This window comes from Oncorhynchus mykiss, chromosome 6 (assembly GCF_057628025.1).
Source record: "Oncorhynchus mykiss isolate SJ-2025 chromosome 6, ASM5762802v1, whole genome shotgun sequence".
In the NCBI taxonomy this organism is placed as follows: domain Eukaryota; kingdom Metazoa; phylum Chordata; class Actinopteri; order Salmoniformes; family Salmonidae; genus Oncorhynchus; species Oncorhynchus mykiss.
In genome coordinates, this window is record NC_143027.1 from 23,359,046 (window position 1) to 23,384,749 (window position 25,704).

At 41.2% G+C, this 25,704-nt stretch overlaps 1 protein-coding gene across 1 annotated transcript in view; it reads right to left on the reverse strand.

The window, feature by feature from the left end:
* Positions 1 to 24,590, reverse strand: part of LOC110525124 (citron rho-interacting kinase) — a 99,464-nt gene extending 74,874 nt beyond the window's left edge. Inside the window, exons 1-2 of the mRNA XM_036979640.2 lie at positions 24,133 to 24,590; positions 106 to 167 (exon numbers count right to left, since the gene is read on the reverse strand). The gene's annotated coding sequence lies outside the window, so the exon portion shown is untranslated. The remainder of the gene's footprint in view (positions 1 to 105; positions 168 to 24,132) is intronic.
* Between the last annotated feature and the right edge of the window lie 1,114 nt (positions 24,591 to 25,704).

Sequence of the window (25,704 nt, forward strand, 5' to 3'; positions counted from 1 at the left end):
CCCTGTGTCAGTGTTTGTGCCACACAGGACTGTTTTGTTTATATTCACGTTGTTATTTTGTGTTGTGTCATGTTCAGTTTATTCTATTAAAACATGGACACTTACCACGCTGCGTTTTGGTCCGATCCTTGCAACACTTCAGACGAAGAGGAGGAAATCCGTTACACCTGTGAAATAGATCAACAGATGTTTTATCTCCTCAAGGTCTGTTGATTTACAGTATCTCAGAATCAGGAACTGTCATATCCCATGTGATATGTCAAAACAAGTTGATGCATGTGTTATCATGTTGCATTGGGTTTGTATTTGTATTTATTGTGGATCCCCTTTAGCTGCAGCAGCTACTCTTCATGGGGTCCAGTAAAATGAAGGCAGTTATACAATTGTAAAAACATTCCTATACATTCCCAACAGATTTCACAAAATCCATGTTCCTGTTTGATTTCGGGGTAGGCTGTCAACAGCACGTACTGTGACACTATGATATGTATTCTGATCAAGTCAACAATACAGCTAGGCATATCTGAGGTAATGTATTTGATATCTTTATGTGAAGGTTAATGTCCATATTGACATCAGTTCATTGTGTTTGAGGATGGTTCACTGACGGGTTTTCAACGGATACGATTAGACGAGTTTAAAACCTGTTGAATCTAGGGGACACTATTTTCATTTTTGGAAAAATAACGTTCCCAAAGTAAACGGGCTATTTTGTCAGGACAAGATGCTAGAATATGCATATAATTGACAGCTTAGGATAAACACTCTAAAGTTTCCAAAACTGTAGAACAGATTCCTTTTTCTATGGCTTCCCTAATGTGTCTAGTGTCACAATACATAGTCTCAGGCTTTTATTTTGAAAAATGAGCCTGAACGTCAACATTGCGTCAGTGGTCAGCTGGAGGCTCTCAGTGTTTTGTGCGTAAAAGACAAATGCGGCCATTGTTTCTCTCTTTCCTACTAAGAAGCCACCTGTCCCGGTTGATATATTATCAATATATATTTGAAAAACACCTTGAGGATTGATTATAAACAAAGTTTTTTATGTTTCTGCCGATATTATGTAGCTAATTTGGAATATTTTTCGGTGTTGTCGTGACCGCAATTTCCGGTCGAATTCTCAGCCAAACGTGAAGAACTAAGGAGTTATTTCGGCTACAAAAATTTTATTTTTGGAAAAAAGGAACATTTGCTATCTAACTGGGAGTCTCGTGAGTGAAAACATCTGAAGTTCATCAAAGGTAAACTATTTAATTTGATTGCTTTTCTGATTTTCGTGACCATGTTGCTTGCTGCTAGCTAGGCATAATGCTGTGTTAGGCTATCGATAAACTTACACAAATGCTTGTCTTGCTTTGGCTGTAAAGCATAATTTCAAAATCTGAGATGGCAGGGTGAGCTGTGTTTCAATATATTTCACTTGTGATTTCATGAATATGAATATTTTCTAGTAATATTAATGTCCGTTGCGTTATGCTAATTACAACATCATCAGTTGATGACAATTCTCCCGGATCCGGGATGGGTAGATCCAAGAGGTTCAGTTACAGAATAGCTGCAGTATCAGAGGCGCAACGGGCTACACAAAATGGCTGACGACAGCTCGGTAAGGTTCATTTTAGCCTACGAGCTTTACAGTTGTCCTAATTCCATCTTGTTCTAATGGCAAGTCTGCCTTAAGTGCAGAAACGATGGTTGATATTAGAAAATAATTATGATTGGAAGTTTAGGCAAGTAATTCCAATTGGGGAATTGTTGTGGGATGTTAGCATAACATATTGCGCGTGTAGCATTCGTGCCATGGAGGATTGTGCAGGCCTGCAGGTTGCTACAGGATCTTAGTATCATGTATGTTATAGGGATCAGATCTGGCTGACTTTTTCACCTGAACTGCTCATTGGCTGTCCATAATGAGCCCAGCGAGCAGGATGTGTAGCTGGGCTCTGCAATAATTAGCTCCCAGAGCAATTACAAATAACTATTCTTGTTTTAAAAGCATCATCACAACTAGCAACATGAAGGTCAGTCACCTCTAAGCAGGACTCAGTAGAAACGCTATGTGTTGGATTTGTCCATGTCTCGCTAAATTAACCTAGCTACCATAACAGCCGTGGAGAATTTATACTACAGTTAAGGGATCTCTCTGAAGGTTTTAGATGATACAGTGGTGCTTCGTCCTCTGGACGGCTTGGCTTCATTGCATTATTATTTGGGGAACGTTGACATGCCATTTGTGTTGACGGATGGATGAAAATAATGTAATTATAGTATCGTTATACATAGGCTAGCAGGAAAATCCGCATATAGATATCCATAGAACTGAGCCCTGCTCCATTTCAGCACCATGGCACGGTCCCCTGATGCCAAGAAACGTGTCAGCTCTATGCAGCAGACAGCTCCACAGTGCTGAAATAGTTCAAGCCCCCTAGAACGTCTTTGATTTGAAATTATTCTGCAAGTGGTTATACTTTATAGATTAGATTAGATTACTTCATGTTGGGTGCAGGTTGTGTTCAAATTCATCAGCACTGATCTGAGAAGATAGTATCTATATAGGTGAAAGCAATATAGTGGAGGCCCGCAGAGAGATGTGCTTTTACCTGTCCAGTGCAATCAAATCACTAAAGGTGAGTACTCAATATTCTCAACTGAGCTCAGAAGAGTGTCAGAATCACAGAGTCCTCTACTAGTCTGATTCAGAGCATTAAGAAGCTCTCTAGCAATGACTTCCAGACTCAGGCAGAAGAGGCAGTGAGTAAAGTGCTGATGAGATCCAGTCATTCCTTTATCACACAGATCAGCCATACTGGTATTCAGAAAAGTCTGCAGGCTGGCTTATCATCTAGCTCACCATCAGAGATCCATGTCCTTTCAGAATCCATGTCCTCCATGTCCTCTGAGAATACAGCCTCTGGATTAGTGGAAACCTTTGTCAAAGGAATGGCGACTATTTTCCAGAAAAATGAGTCCACTGACACTGTGCTACTGGAAAGAAGTGGGAGAGGTTCGCAGTGCTCCCACGGGGGCTCCCAACTGGATGATACTGAATTGAGTGTTAAAATATCAGAGGAGAAGCTTTGGTCAACAGCTAAGACCATCTGCGTCAGTATGAAGAACACACTTAAGGATTTCTTCACAGGGCTGAAGCCACCCGGATCCGAAAGGACAGAAAATGCTTCTTCCAAAGAGACCCTTGGGGAAATCCTGGTTGCTATCCAGAGTGAAATCTCAAACTTAGGGCGAATGAAGGATTCCAGGGAGCTCCTTCAGATCAATGATATGGTAGGAACTATGCTGAAGGAGGTTGAGAAAAGTGAGGATGACAGTTAACAAGTCTGCCAAGACATCCCTAGAACCTGTTCATCTTTGTCCACTTGTTTAAATGGTCGTAGTTCCTTGTCCAGCTCTTCAAAGAGTCCTAGGTCAGAGTGTGACCTCCCTGGCACTCCCATCCCTGATGAAGTGCCTTTTGATCTGACCTGCCCCATCGTCAGGAGCTCCTGCATCGACACCAGGGTCTCTAAAATGACAGAGATTTCTTCAAGTGACCTAAAGACAAAGATGATGGCACACACAGATGAACCCCTGCATCGTAACAGTCCAATGACTGACCGCAGTCGACCACCGAGTGCTAAAGCCTCTTTTCGATCCCCCACTCCGTCTTTCACCAGCAAGGGAACCTCTTTGGTACCAAAGGGAGATGGGATTGACATTGAAGAGAAGGAGGAGTGTATCCCCAGCAGCTCTGGCCATCTGAGGGAGCTCTTAATCACCCCGGACATCAGCAGTGCCACTGCATTCCCACTGCAGTACTTGATGGACTCCAGCAAAGATGATGGCATCTGTTTTGTCACCATACTGGTGATAAGGTTGCTATTGGAGATCAGACCCTCAGCCCTAGATGGACCCTCCCCACAGGCAGCAGATCTGACAGAAACATCTCAGCAACTCATCAGACAAGTCCTGTCTGAGTTCTGTGCTGCATCCAGATTCTCCAGGACAAAGGCATATTCCCAGAACCTGAACATCCAAAGGGTGTTCAGAGGTGTACATAAAAACCTCATGGAGGAGTTTGGCTCTTATAACACCCTGCAAGCAGCTATTTCCTCCCAGGACCCTGCATTTGATAGAGTCCTGGTAAAGTCCTTGACCCAGCAGCTGGTACAGGGATGCAAGGAGGCGTCAAGACCAGCTTCTGCTGCAACAAACCCATCAGACAGAGAGGGGGGCTGAGCAGAAAGCAAGAAGGAGCTTCCTTTGCTTTTCAATGACCAAACTCAGGATCAACTTCAAGGTATAGCAGGGAGTTAGCATTTGTTTTTGGTTCCAGTTAGGTGCTGATGTTATTGATGTTATTGATATGATAAGACAAATACATGAGGTAAATATGTTTTATTAATCACTAAATTGTTGCCTTGGATTCAGAAGTGTTCCATTTATTTATTCTCTGTACCATTTTCTTTACCTTTCTTCTGTTCGCGTTCCAAGAGAGGAAACAAAAAGGACTGCCATTCAGTCCAGGAACAGACTGAGATTCCCTCTACTGATGGACATTGCATAGGTAAGGATGTTTTAGAGCTTTGCTATAACTTGTAGTTTGGTTTAGGTGTGTGTTATTAACATAGGTATGCCTACCAAACTCATAGCACTGTTATTTTTCAATGTTACTATACTGTCTCTCGCTCTCTCGCTCTCTCTCTCTCGCGCTCGTTTCTAGCTCCATATCTCAGCCTGTCAAAAAACAATCCTTGATTGTCAGGGTCTTTTCAGCAATGATGAAGCCATTCAGGCGCTTCACCAAGAAGAACCTGTAACCTCTTACGCTGCATGAAGAACTACTTTTGTAACAGCAATACTTTTGACAAGAGGAATTTCTGCATGTCTACCCTTTCAAAGTCTATTTGATCAAATAAATGCCAATGATTTTACAAGAATTTCAAGTGTTTTGGAAGATTGGTAAAACTGAAGCAGCTTTTCTCAGAGAAGTGCACTAGTTCCCCCTTGGTTACACATTTATTGTGCAGTTTTTGAGTTGGCAGGACTTGGGGCAGCAGGTAGCCTTGTGGTTAGAGCGTTGGGCCAGTAACTGAAAGGTTGCTAGGTCAGATCCCTGAGCTAACCATGTAAAAATATGACGTTCTGCTCCTGAACAAGGTAGTTAACCCACTGTTCCTAAGCTGTCATTGTAAATAAGAATTTGTTCTGAACTGACTTGTCTAGGAAAATAAATAAAATAACCACAGCTTGACTCTAATACAATAGTTGCTGCATAGACTGTCAGATAACCAGATGTCTATTCATTTAGTTCGATTGGTAAGAGCTTATTAGCAGCAAGGGGAAAACACATAGAGGAGAATTAGCTAGATGTTTTCTATATGTTGAAAATATAAGGTCCAACAGTTGACAGTGTATGTCAGAGCAAAAACCAATCCATGAGATCGAAGGAATTGTCCATAGAGCTCAGAGACATGATTGTGTCAAGACACAGATCTGGTGAAGGGTACCAAAATGTTTCTGCAATATCGAAGGTCCCCAAGGACACAGTGGCCTCCATCATTCTTAAACGGAAGAAGTTTGGAACCACCAAGACTCTTCCTAGAGCTGGCCGCCAGGCCAAACTGAGCAATTGGGGGAGAAGGGCAGCGCAGTGGAGCAGCAGTGCAGTGGAGTAGCTTCAACAGCCATAGGCCCAGGGATTTCACATCACATTCCATGATGCAATGCATAATATGGCTTCACACAGAACAATCACAAAACCCATAAGATAACACTTAGCACAGCACAGCCAAACATCATGTATCACATGAAGAGGCATGTGTGTTCTCCGGACGTGATACCTTGTCATGAACCTGCTGTTTCGATCTTCGCTATCTCTCTCTACCACACCTGCTGTCTCGACCTCTGAAGGTTCGGCTATGAAAAGCCAACTGACAATTACTCTGGAGGTGCTGACCTGTTGCACCCTCTATAACCACATTATTTTGTTGACCCTGCTGGTCATCTCTGAAGAATGTTTGAACTACAATGCTTGAAGAATGATCTGGCCTTATTGGCCATGTACGCTTAATCTCCACCGGCACAGCCAGAAGAGGACTAGCCACCCCTCAGAGCCTGGTTCCTCTCTTGGTTTCTTCCTAGGTTCCTGTTTTTCCTAGCCACCGTGCTTCTAAATCTGCATTGCATGCTATTTGAGGTTTTAAGCTGGGTGTCGGAATAAGCATTTAGTGACATCTGCTGATGTAAAAAGGGCTTTATAAATAAATTGTACTGATTGATTGATGATTGATTGTATGAAATGGAGTAATATATATCCACATTGTTCATTGTATGTATATTTACGTGGTGCATAACATTATCTCATATCACATGCATGGCAAACATGATTGATGTAATTAGATGCTCTGGAGAGATCCCACCCCCCTTCTCCAACACATGTAGAATGCTTAGAAACCACAAGAAACTTGTGAAATAGATCAACAGATGTTTTATCTCCTCAAGGTATGTTGGTTTACAGTATCTTAGAATCAGGAACTGTCATATCCCATGTGATATGTCAAAACAAGTTGATGCATGTGTTATCATGTTGCATTGGGTTTGTATTTATTGTGGATCCCCTTTAGCTGCAGCAGCTACTCTTCATGGGGTCCAGTAAAATGAAGGCAGTTATGCAATTGTAAAAACATCCCTATACATTCACAACAGATTTCACAAAATCCATGTTCCTGTTTGATTTCGGGGTAGGCTGTCAACAGCACGTACTGTGACACTATGATATGTATTCTGATCAAGTCAACAATACGTCTAGGCATATCTGACGTCATGTATATCTTTATGTGAAGGTTAATGTCCATATTGACATCGGTTCACTGACCGGTTTTCAACGGATACGACGAGTTTAACAGTTACAGAAAAGCTACAGTAGCCTATCAGAACAGCTGCAGTATCAGAGGAGCAGAGCCTTAATTAACGGGCTACACATAATGCCTGACGACAGCCAGGTAAGGTTCATTTTAGCCCACGTTTAACGAGCGTTACAGTTGTCCTATTCCATCTTGTTCTAATGGCAAGTCTGCCTTAAGTGCAGAAACTATGGTTGATATTAGAAAATGTTAAGGGAATTAAATTCCTACATGTTATAATAACCAATTAAATTAAACACTCTGTCCACTCCTAAGAATTTGTAAGACTCTTATTTGCATAAAATGGAAAGAGACCAGTCTCAAAATCAATCTGTAGCGTTTATTCTCGAGAGTACTGAACACGATACAGTTTACCACAGGTTATAAACTGAAAATGACGTCATTAGTTTTCGAACTGTCTCGTCTCTTCTCCCACCCTGGTACAAAGGCAGTATCTCAAGCCTTCCCACATCGTCCCACACCAATTTAATATAATTTATGACAGAGCCAAGGTCTTCCTGTGTAGATAAGCATTCTAGCCAGTCTGACGATAAGTTCATTCATTTCTACCAAGGAACAGACAGTCATTGTTATAATTCTTAATTATATTTACACACATTATATTCAGTACTAGGATTAAAAGAAAATTCATACATCTATACAGTAACATAATAGTATTCTGATTATTCAGTCCTGATTGAAATTAATACATAATTAGTCATTATTGATAAAAAAAATCCCTTAACCTATCCACCCTATGATTAAATATTATACATCCAATCACACATCTAGTTATATTAAAAAGCATACATCCATTTTTATTAGAAATATTTCTTGTTATCAAAATACCACCTAACTTAAACCAATTCTTGCATTCACACTGACTGTTTTAGGCCAACATCAGAATCATAACTCTTCTCATCAGGATTTTCGTTACAATCTTCATCGAAACAAGATACAACCTAACATCTCTAAATATCAAAATGCTCTTATCAAAAACATAAGATCCTCGCATATGAAAAATCTGGATTCATTCATCTATTTAGGTTTGAGGCATGTATTCATCCTTCCACTGGTCAGATCTTGGAATCAGTCTGTACCGCACCATCTGTTTTCTCATTGATTTCTCCAGAGTCCTGGAAATGAGACCTCATACACAGGGAATTAGACAATAGCCACAAAACTAAAACAGTCACACAGGTGAAGGTAGCCCTTAACACAGTGATCATAACATTTTTCCATTTTCCAAACATACTATCAAACCAATTAGTCAAAGAAGTATCCACCCCAGAGTTTTCTGCCAACTCGTGAGCCAGGGTGGTCAAACCAGCTGAGGCTTTGGTCACTGATTCGTTCGGAGCTGTGCCATCGAGGAACAAACCATCTCCACCCACTCTCACCCTTTCCAGCCAACAAACATATCCAAGATTAATTATATTCTGCCAAGTCATTCATTACATCTCTGGTATAATTGACGAAGCGCTGTGGATTATCCTAAATAAATTGATCCAGTTCTCATTCTTATTTGAGTGTGGACCACTAGAAAATACTCTAATCCTGCTACGATCTGATTTCTTGCTTTGAACTCGTCTGGTAATCCCTGTAGAACCCCAATGTTATCAATATATACTCTCTCGTCAAAATACCCAGATGGAGTACTTATTTTCTCCCGTTTGGCCAACATATAGCCCTCTGAGCTATGACCTGTGTCCACAACCAACATGGGGACCTGCACCAATATATACCATAATGGCTCAGAGTCCTAGACTGCCATGTAGTTAGAGACCCCTTTTGGTCTACATAAAACTCCATTGAGACATCCTTACCAACCTCTACTCTAACTTCCTGTCTACCCAGATTTAGGGATCTCTTATCCTTGTTTGGAACAAAATCCTCATTGTCTAAACCATGGGTCAAATTACCACTCTCCGCATACTCAGGTGGGACGTGCTGTATCAGGAATATGGTACCTACGATAAGACAGCTCAGACCAAACAGCACTCCGATGAAGCCCCACCCTTTTCCCGGAAAACATATCATCAGCAAGAGGCCAAGACACACTTTCACTTCTATGAACGCTCACAGCTGGGGAAAAGTCAGGTATAAGGGAATCTTCAGTAGGAGTTTGACCCCCGTACCCTAAAGGTTGTGGTTCCTCTCCTACTTCTGTGATTGTTCGACAGTGTCAGTGTGTCCTACCCTCCTACAATGTGTGATATGCACCCCGGGAGCTCTTTCGGCTATCCTCACCGCGAAGGCAGTCACCAGGAGTACTTGGTATGGCCCCACCCACTGTGCTGCTTCCCGTCTATTCTCCTCGGTGACTGGGTTGAGTGAATCACCTTATCCTGTAGTTCACCTGTAGTGCATACATCTCGGACATACAGGTTTGGTTAACAAACAATTTCTCATATGTTCTATCTGATTATATCTTTAACTTATATGCCTACTTATTAGCTAAATGTTTTAATTATTATTTGTTTATTATCCAATAGGCCACTAAGTGTCCTATCCTAGACCACAACTTACCCATCCCCCTTTTGATACCTGGCTCTGCCCAGGTAACAACCTTATCTACTCTAAATAATGACTTAGGTAAGATTAGTAAATTATCCTTATGTTCTGACATTATCATGTATGTCCAATTCTCCCTTTGGCGTCCATTCATATTTATCCTGTACCAATTCTCTGTCAAGTGTCTTATCTACTTTTAAAAGGTATCTGTGTTCATTTCCTCTCTGCTCTGTAACAACTATATGTTGCTTCCAAATTTTAACTAAATGTCTCACTGTTTGACTTTATCTAAACTCATGGATTTTTGGGGGGGAAAACATGTCTATGGTGTCAATTTCTAAAATCCTTATACAGGTTAATTAAGGTTCTTGATCCTATCCCTAATCCTGAATCACCACAGATGTCATATATCCCTGTCAAACTTTAATACTATTTAAATAAAAATATTCTAATATTAATTCAAGCCAAAACAAATGCTAACCATATCCTATCTCTTTCCTGTGTTAATGAAATCTCTCCTTCGGGAATCCACTGTATTTTATCTAAAAATTACATGAGTTAAACTTAAAAATCAGTCACATCAATAATTTAATATATGTTGCCTAGTTTGAGATACCTTATCTACCGTAATTTACCATCCCTAAGAACTGCAACTTATTTCTTTTCATAAATAATTTTAATACTTATAAAATCGCCTTTTCTATCATGTGTTTTTCTGCCCTATTGGCTTAATAACGGTGTTCTGTCCAAACCTCAAAGGACCATCTTCCCCCATTTATTATCGATGATTAATATGATTTATGTTCTTGTTGCAGTACTATAAACTCCATCCATTATTATACATTTACTTTAAAACCCAGTATCACCCATGACTACAAATTCATTATTCAAATGGCTTCCCCCTGTGGCTGATCAGACCAACTGGGAGAGCCATGAAAACTGGTCAAAGGTTACACCACCCCTTTACATTCGTGTTCCATACCATATTAGACATATTAAAGAACCCTTTATCTTAAAAAAAAAAATATTCACTTGTCTAATTAAAACTCAGAAAATAAAACTCATAATATTCCATATGTGAGTGTACCCCTTTAAGATATCTTGTCTCTGGGAACAGGGAAATCTCCTTAACCTAAACATTTACTACAAAAACAAAACCTAAATAATTATGATAATCCCCTCAAATCATTCGTTTTAAATTTCCTTGATGTTTCATGTAACTCATTCAGTCTTTCTCCAAATTGTCGCCCCAAAATACTTTATACCCTGCCATTACACTCAAACAACTGTGATAAACGTGCACTGTCCCTTTAAATGAAAACACTCCCAGCCAGCCATACCCTATTGTAGACCTTTCATTGTTCCCCGTAATGAAAACAGATCATGTTTAGAATACGTTAACTTCTTGTTCGAATTCACTGGCATTACCTAACCAAAAATCAATATCCGGGAAACAACCACAACTTTTTACGATTCAACTATTCTTACCTCCCTATGTTATAGCCAAATATAGCCCAATGGAACGCCTAGCAATTCTGTTGCTAGCTGTAGCATCTTTTCAGACTATCCTTACGATATTCAGCTCCTTTTTAAAAATGTATTTGGAACTTTTAGCCACTTTTGAAAAGTGACTCAAAGCTATAATGCACGCATTTTCCCTCTAAATGCCACAACCCATTTTCTCTGTCATAATTTGAGGAACGTAATGACGCTGCAAGTCAGCCTGCCTCTTGTCAAATATATATCCCCTATTCAGATTGAGTTCTGCTTTAAATTCTATCGAAAAAGTAAAACCAACCAAACTTCCCAACTTTCTATACTCCAAAATTTAAACGTACCATGTTCTTTGCTAAATGTCAGTCGATTCATAAAAAAATATAACATCATGATGGCTCAAAAACTTTATCGTATCTCTCCGTTGTTCCTTAAAATTTATCAGGGTTAGGTAACTTTCTCTTCTATGATACATTTATTTAAATACGACTCCCGTCTCAATACATTATTCCAGCAGATCATTTTGGGCAACATAACGTATTACATCGAAATTGTCTCGCCATTATTTTGAATTAATTCTTCTATCAATTCAACCTAAACAACATATTAAAAACGTACAATTCATATCTTATACAAACACTAGCGCCCGTATTTTTCCAGGCAAAACATACAAATAGCTGAATTACAATCTAAAATCAATTTTAGTCTATCGGTGTCAAAGCTGAGATACGAACCTCAGTGTCCCGCGTAACTTTACCGCTAATCCACCAACGCTATGGAAATGATTGAGTTTCCCCGACAATAACTATATTATTATAATTGTCTGTAGTCGCCAACTCCGGCACCGAGAATTCCCAGAAAATAATCCTAATTTAAACCCTTCCTGACTATTTCAGCAGTATCAGTTTCTATTCAGGGTTCATCATCGTTTTTTGTCTGAGTCAGGCTTTGGGCGCCTCCCTTCATTTCCCTTTGTTCTCAGCTCTCTTCCTCGCCTCGGGTAACCACATCCTAGCTGTATTTAGCCGCTCTGCCCATTGTTTATCTGTCTTGTCTCCACTAACCCTATTTATTTGTTTAATCATTGATTCCAGTTTTTCTTTATTTAAACGTTCATCAAATTCGTACTTACTCCTCCATGTCTGGCTAAAATAGGTGTTCCTCTTATCTTCTTCCTGCATATATTTCTCATCTCCCGTTAATTTCGGGGCCTCCTTTGAGGATTTACTACCAATGTTTAATAAATCCTTGCCGCTCCTAGTAGCAATGTTTGTACTCACTATCTATGTGTATATATTTCTATGACCTATGTATGTGCTTTTCACCATTACCTAGTCACTATGGCTGTTCTACTGCCTGACTATGTGTGTGACTGTTGAATCAGATATTAGGTTTTACCTATACAATGATAAGTCCAGGGGTCGTAAATCCCTTAACATCTTTTATTAGGTTGTGTCGGAGGGCTTTTAAAGTACACTAATATCTTTATCTCATGCCACTATTTTAGGTTTCCCTCTCTCCTGGAACCTCTTGACTATAGATTTGGCTTCCCTCTCCTCCTCATTTGGACTTTATTTCAGTACTATTTGTTGAATCGCAACGATGGTCAATACTCCCAGAGCTTAATTGACCATTCAAGTTATCTTGTACGCATAGAATTCCCTTCCTGTCTTCCCACGCCTAGTTAATATCCTATTTGTACAAGATCACCGTCCTCACAGTCCTATCCCCCAGCACCTACTTTTATACTGTTATCAGTATAAAAGATACCTGTCCACAACCTCAAACAGTCACACTCCAAACTCCACTATGGCCAAGACCAAAGAGCTGTCAAAGGACACCAGAAACAAAATTGTAGACCTGCACCAGGCTGGGAAGACTGAATCTGCAATAGGTAAGCAGCTTGGTTTGAAGAAATCAACTGTGGGAGCAATTATTAGGAAATGGAAGACATACAAGACCACTGATAATCTCCCTCGATCTGGGGCTCCACGCAAGATCTCACCCCGTGGGGTCAAAAGGATCACAAGAATGGTGAGCAAAAATCCCAGAACCACACGGGGGGACCTAGTGAATGACCTGCAGAGAGCTGGGACCAAAGTAACAAAGCCTACCATTAGTAACACACTACGCCGCCAGGGACTCAAATCCGGCAGTGCCAGACGTGTCCCCCTGCTTAAGCCAGTACATGTCCAGGCCCGTCTGAAGTTTGCTAGAGAGCATTTGGATGATCCAGAAGAAGATTGGGAGAATGTCATATGGTCAGATGAAACCAAAATAAAACTTTTTGGTAAAAACTCAACGTGTCATGTTTGGAGGACAAATAATGCTGAGTTGCATCCAAAGAACACCATACCTACTGTGAAGCATGAGGGTAGAAACATCATGCTTTGGGGTTTTTCAGCAAAGGGACCAAGACGACTGATCCGTGTAAAGGAAAGAATGAATGGGGCCATGTATCATGAGATTTTGAGTGAAAACAGGGCATTGAAGATTAAATGTGGCTGGGTCTTTCAGCATGACAATGATCCCAAACACACCGCCCGGGCAACGAAGGAGTGGCTTCGTAAGAAGCATTTCAAGGTCCTGGAGTGGCCTAGCCAGTCTCCAGATCTCAACCCCATAGAAAATCTTTGGAGGGAGTTGCCCAGCAACAGAGCCAAAACATCACTGCTCTAGAGGAGATCTGCTTGGAGGAATGGGCTAAAATACCAGCAACAGTGTGTGAAAACCTTGTGAAGACTTACAGAAAACGTTTGACCTCTGTCATTGCCAACAAAGGGTGTATAACAAAGTATTGAGATAAACTTTTGTTATTGACCAAATACTTATTTTCCACCATAATTTGCAAATAAATTCATAAAAAATGCTACAATGTGATTTTCTGGAGAAAAAAAATAATTTTGTCTGTCATAGTTGAAGTGTACCTATGATGAAAATTACAGGCCTCTCATCTTTTTAAGTGGTAGAACTTGCACAATTGGTGGCTGACTAAATACTTTTTTGCCCCACTGTATTTAATATCCCCTCTTAATCTCGAGCGAACATGCCTCTCGTGATTAAGTTTAGTTTATTTACGGTAGTGCACGTTACCGCAGGTTTTTGCGAACCTGACCAGTGTATATCGGTCATACAAAACCCAGTGTATATCGGTTATACAAAACCCTGTGGGAATAGTAAAGCTCCCATTATTGATAAATTCTAAAAAATGTAGAACATCAAATCAAAGATAACTTAAATCATTCCCCCCAGAATCGAGAATATAGGCTACTGGCCTTGTCGCCGACTGGGAAAAGCAATGTTCGTTGGATCTAGTCACCGTCCCTGTCGGTCTGGGGTGTACACCGGCCTGGTCTTTAACCTCAATTCAGAGGCCAGGTCTTAAATAACGGGACCAGACCCACTCGTGCACGATTTTCGGCGTACGACCTTCAGATGACAGAGACGGGTATTTTAGATCCCGGTTCGAAGGACCAATTGTTAAGGGAATTAAATTCAAATCAAATTTATTTATATAGCCCTTCGTACATCAGCTGATATCTCAAAGTGCTGTACAGAAACCCAGCCTAAAACCCCAAAACAGCAAGCAATGCAGGTGTAGAAGCACGGTGGCTAGGAAAAACTCCCTAGAAAGGCCAAAACCTAGGAAGAAACCTACATGTTTTAAGAAATTCCTACATGTTATAATACCCAATTAAATTAAACACTCTGTCCACTCCTAAGAATTTGTAAGACTCTTATTTGCATAAAATGGACAGAGACCAGTCTCAAAATCAATCTGTAGCGTTTATTCTGGAGAGTACTGAACACGATACAGTTTACCACAGGTTATAAACTGAAAATGACGTCATTAGTTTTCGAACTGTCTCGTCTCTTCTCCCACCCTGGTACAAAGGCAGTATCTCAAGCCTTCCCACATCGTCCCACACCAATTTAATATAATTTATGACAGAGCCAAGGTCTTCCTGTGTAGATAAGCATTCTAGCCAGTCTGACGATAAGTTCATTCATTTCTACCAAGGAACAGACAGTCATTGTTATAATTCTTAATTATATTTTCACACATTATATTCAGTACTAGGATTAAAATAAAAATCATACATCTATACAGTAACATAATAGTATTCTGATTATTCAGTCCTGATTGAAATGAATACATAATTAGTCATTATTGATAATAATCCCTTAACAGAAAATAAGTATGATTGGAAGTTTAGGCAAGTAATTCCAATTGGGGAATTGTTGTGGGATGTTAGCATACCATATTTTTTTTGTGACATCTGCTGATGAAAAAAGGGCTTTATAAATACATTTTACTGACTGATTGATAATTGATTGTATGAAATGGAGTAGCATGCTTGATAAACCATAAATTAAAAGCAAAAACATGAACTAACAAATATTTTCGTTTGGCAGAAGTTCGACAAGATATGATATTTTTTCTAATGACATTGACAATTCATATAGTCATTAGACTTAGGCCTAATTGTGAAATCATGTGTGTATGACATCTTTGAAGAATGCTCTGGCTTCAGCCAATCGGAATCGAGTATTCAACAATGCTTTGGCATAATTCATTCATAATTCGTTCATATTCACTTCAGTTGTCTGCCGATGGTTCACTGATATTTTTTCAAAGGAGGTATTAGTATTTCCTCTAAACAGCCTACAACAATAAGCTACACATCATGTCAGATGACAGCAAGGTATGGTTCATTTAGCCTATTTTGAGATTAGAGGAGAAATTACTAACAATATAGTAGGTCACTAACACAGCGAATAAGTTGTTTCATAAAGTCACAACCTAGGACTGATATTGGCCTCTCATTTATCCACCAGAGCGTGAAATGGGAGGATCTCCTGGATGACCAAAATAAAGTTATGGCGAATATGAAGAATGAAACAGAGACACATGAAACCAACAAGAACAGGACAGGAGGCAAGGTAAGAAATATGCTGTCCTCTACACATGTTCTGCCTACTTAGGCACAGATCTAGGATTAGTTTACTATCACTAAATCCTAGCCTTAAAGCATTAGGAGGAGACACTACAATGACCTTAGATCTGCTATGAGACCTATAATATGTTGTCATGTAGGCTAAACGTAAGTCCAGTGGCCGCGCCAAGAAGACTTCCGTGGAGGAGGACAGCAGCATTGGTGCAGGTCCGAGATTACTTCATGTTGGGTGCAGGTTGTGTTCAAATTCATCAGCACAGATCTGAGAAGATAGTATCTATATAGGTGAAAGCAATATAGTGGAGGCACGCAGAGAGATGTGCTTTTACCTGTCCAGTGCAATCAAATCACTAAAGGTGAAGGAAATTAGGGATCAAGTTCAGATTCAACTTTAGATTTCTCTTTGCGGTTTCCCAGAGTCTTCTCAGACACCCGGGTGTGGTTTCCGGGAAAGGGGATCTATCATTGAGCAGCTGGAGAAGGAGGCTCAGAGGACTCTAATGCCTTCTCTCAAGAATGGGACATGCTGTGCCACAATCCTCCTCTCCTTCCTGAGGTGTCTAACTGATGAGCAATGTCCCATGTCTTTTTCCAACCTTAAATACACTTTTATTTTCCCTGACATTGCTATCTAGTGACTCCACTAACTCAACACCAGTGTGCAGGTAAAATATGTTTCCTTTCTTTTCTTTTCTCTAGCCAATGGAGAGTGATTCAGCATGGCATTAAAAATAATGTAAGTCTCTCCACATAAGGTTCTGGTCAAAAGTTGTGCTCTATATAGGGAATGGTGTCATGGAATTGCTTGATTGACAAAAACCTTACTCTGTTTGTTGGCCATAGCTCACATTCGAGCAGCTCTCCATGCTGTGTCTGAAGATTGTTAAGGTCGTGACCCAGACAGCCCTCCGCATTCTCCTACCAGCGCTAGCTCGTATCATGGGGGTGAAACTGAGGAGTGGGGCAACCTCCCCAGAATCACAGTGCTCTCTGACAGGGTCTGAGGATTCCTTAGGCAGTCTGGATGAGAGAGAGAAAAGGCTGCTGATCAGTGAGATTAACTACTGGACTAAGGAGAGGAGGAGGAATGGCAGTGCAGGGTGCCGCCAAAAATCCACCCGCAGAACCTCATCACCATGCTGTTCGCCTAAGAGGTATGTTCACAGCAATATTTCAACTTAATAATTGCAAGACCTGACCCACACTTATCATAAATTATTAACTTGGAATTCACACCTTGTAGTTTAAAGTTCTGGTCAGAAATGTTGCCACTGAAGGGGTGGGTCCAGGTGAAAGTCATTTGTAACTGGGTAAGAAATAAAGTAATCTATGAATAAATAAATCAGGTACATGCCTTTCAGAATTAATCATATTCTGATGTCGTACAAACATAAAAATCAGGCAAAAAAATCATGTCAGTTGGCTTTAGGCTTCTAGAACTACGGTGGTATGAAAAGTAATCCATCATTGCTCTAATTTGGTTTTCAGGCTCACTAATGACCCAGATTAGATACCAGTTGGTCACATTTGCATGGCATAAGTGGTGATTGTGTGTTTATCTTCAAGGTCCCAGACCTCATTGCAGAGCTTGCCTGCAACTAGAGAGGCTCCCATCAGAGGCTCTTTTTGGGGTAATGGAAGAGAGCCTCCTGATATCCCTGGTTGAGGGTCACTCCAACCCCACCTCCTCCAGCTCCTCCGAGTTGAGCTGTGCTATCGTGGGGGAGGTAGTACACCAGCTTTAACTCTGGCCTCTCAGTGGCCATTCAGGCCAGCTCGGGGAGTTGCCCCCCTATGGACAGTCAGGGCATAGCAGCAGTCAAGGAGGTCATTCGGGTTGCCTCTGTGCAGATCCTGGCCGAGCTACAGAGTCAAACGTCTGAGCCAGAGTGGGTAGGGTTTATCGGGCCCCTCATGGACCCTGTGACCGATGATGTGCTGGATGCCATTGTTGGCACAATGGATAACATGGCACAGGACTTCAACATCCTATTGGATCTGGCCAAGAAGAGGACATTCTTGGTGTCTAAATTTCTGACCAATCTTCAATGTGACCTTGATGTTGAGTGTCCATCTGGGAAAGAAGGGACCACTCACTTTCTCAAAGAGACTGGATCCTCTACCAGTGTGGTGGCCAGAAAACTTCAGACCATCTCTAGCCCCGACTTTCAGTCTAAAGCCCTCAAGGTGGTGAGCACCATCCTTACAAGGAAAGTCAGCAGCTCTTCTGGCATGGCTCCTTCTTCTAGAACTTCTAGTGCTGCTCCTAGCCTTACTGAAGCCCCCCTGAATATCAGCTGCACAGCCCTGACATCTGTAACCTCCACTGCCACAGTGATTGTTAAGGCATTTGTGAGAAGCATGGAGACGATAGCATCATTTGAAGGCACATGTGAAGCAGTTGATTGGCCAGTTCCTGTAAATGACCACAAAATAGGGTCTTCACAGAAGATAACCTTCTCTCCAGCCCGCACACTCTACGGCCGTATACGAGCAAAGCTGAGGGACTTGTTAACTCTATCCGCTCGAGAAGAAGGTGTGGCTAAGGATGCTTCTCTTCAGGAGTCTTCAGACACCCTGGAAAAGGCAACTGTTTCAACTGTTGAGGTCCAGTTACCCAGCACCGAACTTAGTAGAGTTCCCAGTGAGAGCCAACCAATACCAGCTCTCTGTCTCTCCAATCTGGATACCAGTACTCAAGAAGTTCTTAGCAGTGTTTTTTCCATCTACAAGTCAGAGTTATCAAAAGTGGAGAGTAAATCCTTGGCCGTTGTCAGTTCATCTGAGTCCCTAGAGGCTTGTTGGTTTGTTGATGGTGTCCTATCAAAGCTCGATGACTATACTATTTCCCAGTCACCCTCACCCAATGAAGACTTGAGCGTGAGTACTCAATATTCTCAACTGAGCTCAGAAGAGAGTGTCAGAATCACAGAGTCCTCTACTAGTCTGATTCAGAGCATTAAGAAGCTCTCTAGCAATGACTTCCAGACTCAGGCAGAAGAGGCAGTGAGTAAAGTGCTGATGAGATCCAGTCATTCCTTTATCACACAGATCAGCCATACTGGTATTCAGAAAAGTCTGGCTTATCATCTAGCTCACCATCAGAGATCCATGTCCTTTCAGAATCCATGTCCTCCATGTCCTCTGAGAATACAGCCTCTGGATTAGTGGAAACCTTTGTCAAAGGAATGGCGACTATTTTCCAGAAAAATGAGTCCACTGACACTGTGCTACTGGAAAGAAGTGGGAGAGGTTCGCAGTGCTCCCACGGGGGCTCCCAACTGGATGATACTGAATTGAGTGTTAAAATATCAGAGGAGAAGCTTTGGTCAACAGCTAAGACCATCTGCGTCAGTATGAAGAACACACTTAAGGATTTCTTCACAGGGCTGAAGCCACCCGGATCCGAAAGAACAGAAAATGCTTCTTCCAAAGAGACCCTTGGGGAAATCCTGGTTGCTATCCAGAGTGAAATCTCAAACTTAGGGCGAATGAAGGATTCCAGGGAGCTCCTTCAGATCAATGATATGGTAGGAACTATGCTGAAGGAGGTTGAGAAAAGTGAGGATGACAGTGAACAAGTCTGCCAAGACATCCCTAGAACCTGTTCATCTTTGTCCACTTCTTTAAATGGTCGTAGTTCCTTGTCCAGCTCTTCAAAGAGTCCTAGGTCAGAGTGTGAGTTAGAGATCAACCTCCCTGGCACTCCCATCCCTGACGAAGTGCCTTTTGATCTGACCTGCCCCATCGTCAGGAGCTCCTGCATCGACACCAGGGACTCTAAAATGCCAGAGATTTCTTCAAGTGACCTAAAGACAAAGATGATGGCACACACAGATGAACCCCTGCATCGTAACAGTCCAATGACTGACAGCAGTCGACCACCGAGTGCTAAATTCGCTTTTCGATCCTCCACTCCGTCTTTCACCAGCAAGGGAACCTCTTTGGTACCAAAGAGAGATGGGATTGACATTGAAGAGAAGGAGGAGTGTATCCCCAGCAGCTCTGGCCATCTGAGGGAGCTCTTAATCACCCCGGACATCAGCAGTGCCACTGCATTCCCACTGCAGTACTTGATGGACTCCAGCAAAGATGATGTCATCTGTTTGGTCACCATACTGGTGATAAGGTTGCTATTGGAGATCAGACCCTCAACCCTAGATGGACCCTCCCAACAGGCAGCAGACATGACAGAAACATCTCAGCAACTCATCAGACAAGTCCTGTCTGAGTTCTGTGCTGCATCCAGATTCTCCAGGACACAGGCATATTCCCAGATCCTGTACATCCAAAGGGTGTTCAGAGGTGTACATAAAAACATCATGGAGGAGTTTGGCTCTTATAACACCCTGCAAGCAGCTATTTCCTCCCAGGACCCTGCATTTGACAGAGTCCTGGTAAAGTCCTTGGCCCAGCAGCTGATGCAGGGAGGCGTCAAGTTAGAACTACTTTTGTAACAACAAGACTTTTGACGAGGAATTTCTGCATGTCTACCCTTTCAAAGTCTATTTTATTAAATAAATACATTATTTTACAAGAGTGTATTGTGCAGTTTGAGTTGGCAGGACTTCAACCACAGCTTGACTCTAATTCAATAGTTGCTGCATAGACTGTTAGAACCAGATGTTCTCTATTCATTTATTTAGATTTATAAGAGCTGATTAGCAGCAAGGGGATAACACATAGAGGAGAATTCGCTATCTACAGCTCGATCAACCCTCTTGAGATGTTTTCTATATGTTTAATAATGTGTGGTATGAGTCAGTCATTTTGCAGGGGAGGAGAGCACAGAGGTTTCACTCCAGTCTTGGTGTTGCTATACATTCAGACTGCAGGGTGACCAGAGGCCACGGGTGATACTGTAACGTATGGGCTGTAGGCGGTAGTGAATCACTAACATGTTACACGAGTACATCCGTGGCACAGATTCTGTCACGATACCAGTTCTAGTTTCCCTACCTAAACCTATCAGGTCCAATCCCTAAACCCTAAAACTGACACTGTGATTGTTTTCTGTAGCTAAGTCCCTGGTCACGACATCAGCAACTCAGAAAACTGATGCCATATGGGTACATTCATTGGTACATCACACAAAGAGGATCAATCGGCAGGGATAAGCAGGCTTTTGGAAATGACACTTGAGGGTATGGGAGAGCTACAGCAGCAGAGCTCTCCTCTCATCACGACTCACATTAACATGCATGGATTTGCGCTAGAGCGCAGCTACACCACCTGGTTCTATCTGCTCACCGCCTTCAGCCCTTTCTCCAAGTCACATTTCACACGGTTTTGCACCGCCTCCTGTCTACAGGTGAATACAAGTACAAATTCACATATTCCTCTCGACAATTCCTCTTGCCTACCCCACACTTCTTTCATTAAATGGATACTCCCTAAATACGTTCCATATTTTCCATATGCAGTACCTTCAGAAAGTATTCACACCCTTTGCTTTTCTCTCCATTTTGTTGTGTTACAGCCTGAATTTAAAATGGATTAATAATAGCAATAATAATAGCAATAATAGTGTTTAAGATACATTTGTAATGACTACGTCACGTCCGTACCCCAAACATACCTGTAAGATAATAACATATCTGTAAGGTCCCTCACTTGAGCAGTGAATTTCAACCACAAAGACCAGGGATGTTTTCCAATGCCTCGTAAAGAAGGGCACCTATTGGTAGATGGGTTAAAAGAAGAAGCTGACATTGAATATCCCTTTGAGCATGGTGAAGTTATTAATGGCACTTTGAATAGTGTATCAATCCACTCAGTCACTACAAGGATACAGGCATCCTTCTTAACTCAGTTTCCGGAGAGGAATGAAACCGTTCAGGAATGTCACTGAGGCCAATGGTGACTTTAACAGTTACAGAGTTTAATAGCTGTGATAGGAGAAAACTGAGGATGAATCAACAACATTGTAGATTCTCCACAATACTAACCTAAATGACAGAGTGAACAGAAGGAAATCTGTACAGAATACAAATATTCCAAAATGTGCATCCTGTTTGCAATAAGGTACAAAAGTAAAACTGCAAAAAACGTTGGTAAAGAAATGAATACAAAACATTGTGTTTGGGGCAAATCCAACACATCACTGAGTACCACTCTACATATTTTTAAGCATGTTGGTGGCTGCATCATGTTATGGGAATGCTTGTCATCTGTAAGGACTAGGGAGTTTTTTAGGATAAAAAGAAAAAAGAGCTAAGCACAGGCAAAACCTATTGGAAAGCCTGGTTCAGTCTGCTTTCCAACAGACACTGGGAGACATTCACCTTTCAGCAGGACAATAACCTGAAACACAAGGCCAAATATACACTGGAGTTGCTTACCAAGAAGACAGTGAATGTTCCTGAATGGCCGAGTGACAGTTTTGACTTAAATCGTCTTGAAAATCTATGTCAAGACTTGAAAATGGCTGTCTGTCACTGATCAACAACCACCTTGACAGAGCTTGAAGAATTTAAAAAATAATAATGAAATAATTATAATTATTAAAATAATAATAATAATAATGATGATGATAATCAATAAATAAATAATAATGAAAATATTGTACAATCCTGGTGTGCAAAGCTCTTAGAGACTTATCCAGAAAGACTCACAGCTGTAATCACTGCCACATGTATTGACTCAGGGGTGTGAATACTTACTGTATGTAAATGAGATATTTCTGCATTTCACTTTGTCACTATGCGGTATTATGTCTAGATGTTTGAAAATCCATTTTATCAAGGGGTATGAATACTTTCTGAAGGCACTGCATGGATATATTTGATCCTAAATGTATAGCTATGTCCACTCCCTATACCCCTCTATGCACCATTTGGAACCCCTAATAAACCCAACTATATCTGTCCCTAGTTAAACCCCCCTCTATACAACCCACCTCTCTGTCTTTGAGTGGAAATTAGTCCATTGAAAATACATGAATATGCCTTCATCAGTCACCTCAGTGTAAGACCGAGGGGAAAGGCAGATATTTCATAGTAATCATCATACATTTTTATTGATGACCGTTTTAAAGCAAGTGAGGATGAGGTGTATTGTAACAAGACTAAAGACTTGAATATCATAATTTTATTATGAACCACTATGATTAATATGTACATATTGTAATACAATTGACTGTGGGCCTTATAAAGAAACAGGAGCTGTCACCTGCTCTGAGAGGAACCTGATGAAGAAATGAGAGAGAGACAGAGGGAAACAACTGTTCCCATGGAAATACATTTTTGATCATTTTGATAATTTTGGACTTTTCTGCTTTTCCTTTTTTAATTACAGAATATATTGGCGCACACCCAAGACAGTTGGTAGAGGTGCTGACTAACAGCAAGTATAAAAAATATATTCTGTAGGCTACAAAATAAAGAGAATTGCACACTGTATATACAAGCTCCTAGAAATGTATTAGGTAAATCACCAACGTTTTGGCTTCACCCTGAAGAAGGCACAGTGATGCAGAAACGGTGGTGGTTTACCCAATCCATTACTTGGAGCTTGTATATCGAGTGTTCAACTATCTTTATTATTTTGATAGCCTACAGAATATATTTTTGCCACACAGGCCTACCAATGCACACGTTCAACTGACAATAACTCACTAAGTGCCTTACCAATGGCAAACTCAGGACACAAATCAAAGTTCTGTGGTCCAAAATTTGTGATTCCCGATTGAACTATCAAGAGAGATGATTGCTTGTTCTACCAAGTTACGATCTAACCTGCACTGTATGTTTATTTCCTACATCGAGATCTAGGCAAAAGAAAGCCATCAGAAAAAAAGTGAGATATAACACGGACATTTTCAGAATCCTTTGAAGAAAACAGTACATCATAGCAGAGAGAGGCATCAGAATGTGAACGCTGTGATTCCCCTATGAAGTTGGAGATCGACTGTATGAGAGGTGGGATGCTACTGCACATTGATGCTGAAGATGGGTAAACAAAGACACATTTAATGCTAACACAGCATCTCAGTGTCGTGACAATAGAATACTCTTCCCTACTACCGGAGCAGGCAGCTGTTCTATAGCGCTATCACATCTGGCTAAAATTCCCCTGTCATAGTATAAGAACTAATCAATCAACATGCTGAGATGATGAGATGGGCAAACAAAAGCAGAGCAGTTACAGGCAGTTAATATGTGCTACAAACACAATCTTGTCAGCACACACATTCTTTGTTGTTACTCTGTCAGTGCTATCAATACCACCTTGTTATCAGTGAAAGATTCCTTCAGAGCAGTACTTACTCAGACCTGGCAGGTGCTGTCAGTGCCTTTGCTGAAGAACCACTTTAGAGGGGGCAAGTCCTCACCCAGAAAGCCCGATCTTGTGGGGTCTTGCTGGGCAGCCACCGGCCAGTAGGAGAGGCTCGCTGGTTCATCAAAACTGGGGATGTCATCTTCACTGTAGAGACGAAGGCAGGAGAAAGAGATTTGAGCAGTGAGAGCGAGTGAAGATTAGCATACAGAGAGAAAGAGTGGAGGAGAGGAGGGAGTGGAGAGAGGGAAACTGCATTGTATATTAACGCAGTAGACCAGTGAAAACACAATCGCATAGACATGCAGGGAAGCTCTCGCTCCACCACTCTCTATTTTTTTCTCTCTCTCCCCACACTGCAGTAGCTCCAGCTAATCACAGTAATACATGCAGCCTGAGTCACTGCCTAAACTGTGTGTTCTCTCCTGCATAACACAGGCATTTCAGTAACAACAACCACTCCACAGAGACCCCAGTTCTTTTCAGACTTCAAACACAGAGATCTATTAGGCCTACCTAACACAGTCTCTCCTATCACACGGCTATCAAATGTCAAATGTAGTGGAAGGCAAAGTGCTCCTCTAACTGATAAGACTTTTCTTTGCTATAGAAAAATCTTCAGATACAAGTTTTCCACATGACATGTTGAATGCACTGAGCTGTCTGTTTGAACTGCTGGGGCACAGCTCGGACACCCATAAATACCCCGCAAGAAATGCCACCAGAGGTCTCTTCACAGCCCCCAAGTCCAAGACAGACTATGGGAGGCGCACAGTACTAAATAGAGCTATGACTACATGGAACTCTATTCCACATCAAGTAACTGACGCAAGCAGTAAAATTTGATTTAAAAAACAGATCAAATATACCTTATGGAACAGCTGGGACTGTGAAGCAACACAAACATAGGCACAGACACATGCATACACGCACACACGAAAACATGCGCACTATACACACACACACACATGGATTTTGTACTGTAGATACAGTGCCTTGTGAAAGTATTTGGCCCCCTTGAACTTTGCGACCTTTTGCCACATTTCAGGCTTCAAACATAAAGATATAAAACTGTATTTTTTTATGAAGAATCAACAACAAGTGGGACACAATCATGAAGTGGAACGACATTTATTGGATATTTCAAACTTTTTTAACAAATCAAAAACTGAAAAATTGGGCGTGCAAAATTATTCAGCCCCCTTAAGTTAATACTTTGTAGTGCCACCTTTTGCTGCGATTACAGCTGTAAGTCGCTTGGGGTATGTCTCTATCAGTTTTGCACATCGAGAGACTGACATTTTTTCCCATTCCTCCTTGCAAAACAGCTCGAGCTCAGTGAGGTTGGATGGAGAGCATTTGTGAACAGCAGTTTTCAGTTCTTTCCACAGATTCTCGATTGGATTCAGGTCTGGACTTTAACTTGGCCATTCTAACACCTGGATATGTTTATTTTTGAACCATTCCATTGTAGATTTTGCTTTATGTTTTGGATCATTGTCTTGTTGGAAGACAAATCTCCGTCCCAGTCTCAGGTCTTTTGCAGACTCCGTCAGGTTTTC